A 2,446-nucleotide genomic window follows, 5' to 3' on the forward strand; every position below is an offset into this window, starting at 1 on the left:
CAAAAAGCCCTGAAAATCTCCTGTGGATTTACAAATTTGTATTTAATAAAACGTCTATGTTGGCTGAATGCTTTGTGAGCAGAAGTCATTAGAGAAATGCAATTCAAAATTACTATAATACTACTTTGTAACTATTATAACTCTTATCAAAAATATCCAAGGACCCAGGTGTGGTGGTAAAGGCTGGTAATTCCAAGTGATTGGAGGTTGGAGAAAAAGGATTTGAGTCTAATGCCAGTCTTGGGTACTGCACACAGTAAAAACCTACCCTTTAAAAAAACTCAAAAGGTAATAATGTTGGCTGGCGACACTGTGGAGAAAAGGAAATTTTCTATACTCTTAGTCAAAATACAGGTTAGTGTTCTCATTGTAGAAAGTAGTATGCAGTTTTCTAAAGAAATCCTGGGCTGGGAAGGTGGCTCAGTGGTAGAGCGCTTGCCTTGCATGCTTGAGGCCCTGGGTTCGATTCCTCAGCACCACATAAGCAAAAAGGAAAAAGCCGGAAGTGGCGCTGTGGCTCAAGTGGTAGAGCGCTAGCCTTGGGCTGAAGAGCTGAGGGAAAGCGCCCAGGCCCAGAGTTCAGGCCCCACTACCGGACTCCCCCCCCCCAAAAAAAAAAAAGAAATCCTAAGTTGAAATATCATCTGACCCACCAATCATGTGAATATTTCTCTCTGGGTAACTCATAAATATATCTGTAGTTCATTGTTATTCACATTATTCACAACAGCCAAGATATAAATCGAAGTCCAGTGTTCAACTACAAACTAATAAAGCAACTGTGGTACATGCACAAATATCTTTTTCTGTTGAAACCAAAGTAAATTTTTTTATTATTTTCCTGTCTCTGTGTGATTAACCTCCAAATAAGAAATCCAGATATATGATTTAATTTAGCCAATACTATTTATTGAGTATAAGGACCTTCTACTCTCTACATTCTTCACACTAAGATCACTAAATATGATGAGTCTGAAATAATTAGTCTCTTTTTGACCTATGTTAATATTCTTTACAATGTGAGTGAAATGTTTAAAAAGTATCATTTGTTTTAGCTTAATTTCTCTGAAGAGACCATAAATGATATTATCAAAGCTTAAAAATGATTTTATTTAAAATTTAGAATTCAGGAAATGGTTTAGATCATTCTGGTTACTGTAGCCCTCACTACAACCTCATGAGAAAATTTATATTGATGAAGCAAAAATCTGAGGTTAGACATTTATGAATAAAAAATCATGTCATTCTGAATATGTAGAGCTACATAACAACCATAGAAAATTTAGCTTTTAAATACCTGAATATGCTAGTACATTTAATTGCAGGGTAAGTACTTATTCTGAAAAGAGATAAAATTGCACTTATTTTGAAATGTAAACCTAAGTATTTATTTCAATAAAGACAATGTTTAAAATATCACTCATTCAAGAAACAAGATGTATAGTTAGTTGTTTTTCATGCCAATTATGTTCTCTAAACTTACTACAAATACTAGATTAGTAAACTTAATTCATTGCTTTGTAGGGAAATAGCAATTCCGTTTCTTAAAACTCATGACAAAAACTTTTTCTCAAACAATTGCTAAGTAAGTGTTTTATATTTTTTGTCAAGGAATTTTATTCGATAAATTTTTATTCATTAAATTAACTAATTGACAAACAATATAAATTATGCATGGACAAATTTATCTAACACGAGTTTGTTGTTTTTTTTTTTTTTTTCAGAAGACAGATCATGGCTCTCTTAAAGAACACTAGAAGGCAGTGTGTTCTTTATTAATTTTTAGTTATTGTGTTAATAGATATTAATTGTCAGAAGTGACAATTCCATAATATATTTAACGTATTTGATTATACTCCCTCTATTTCCTTCTCATTACTCCTTCCTCCAAAGGTATTCTGTTTTTCACATAAAATTACAACTTTATATATGCGCATATAAACTAATTTGGAAGATTTAAGCTAAACTGCAAGTTAATTCAAGATATACTTTGAATTAATAGGATGAATAAAAACCCAAATATTTTTTGTTAACTTTTGAATTGAGCTATCATTATTATTATGGTTATGGTTAGGATCCCAAACAGAATTAGAATTAGGATTAGAGAAATAGAAAATTTAGGTTCATCACAGGATGACCCATTGCAACAATGATACTCACATGACACTACGTTGAAAATAAAGTTTACACCAGGGGAGGGTGGGGTAAGGGAAGTGGGGAGGGATGGAATAGTGGGAGAACAAGAAAGAAGTGGGTAACAATGCTCAACAAGAAACGTACTCCTTACCTTACACATGTAACTAATCCCTCTTTAAAGCATCTTTTCAACAAAATAAAATTTTTAAAAAATAATGAACAATAAAACCTGACAAGAAATAGAAAAACACTTAAAATTTATGTTCAAAATGCAAGTAAAATTTAGACCTCTACGCTGAGCAAGAGTTGG

This window comes from Dipodomys spectabilis, unplaced genomic scaffold, assembly GCF_019054845.1.
Source record: "Dipodomys spectabilis isolate Male_0828 unplaced genomic scaffold, ASM1905484v1 ptg000408l, whole genome shotgun sequence".
Classification (NCBI taxonomy): domain Eukaryota; kingdom Metazoa; phylum Chordata; class Mammalia; order Rodentia; family Heteromyidae; genus Dipodomys; species Dipodomys spectabilis.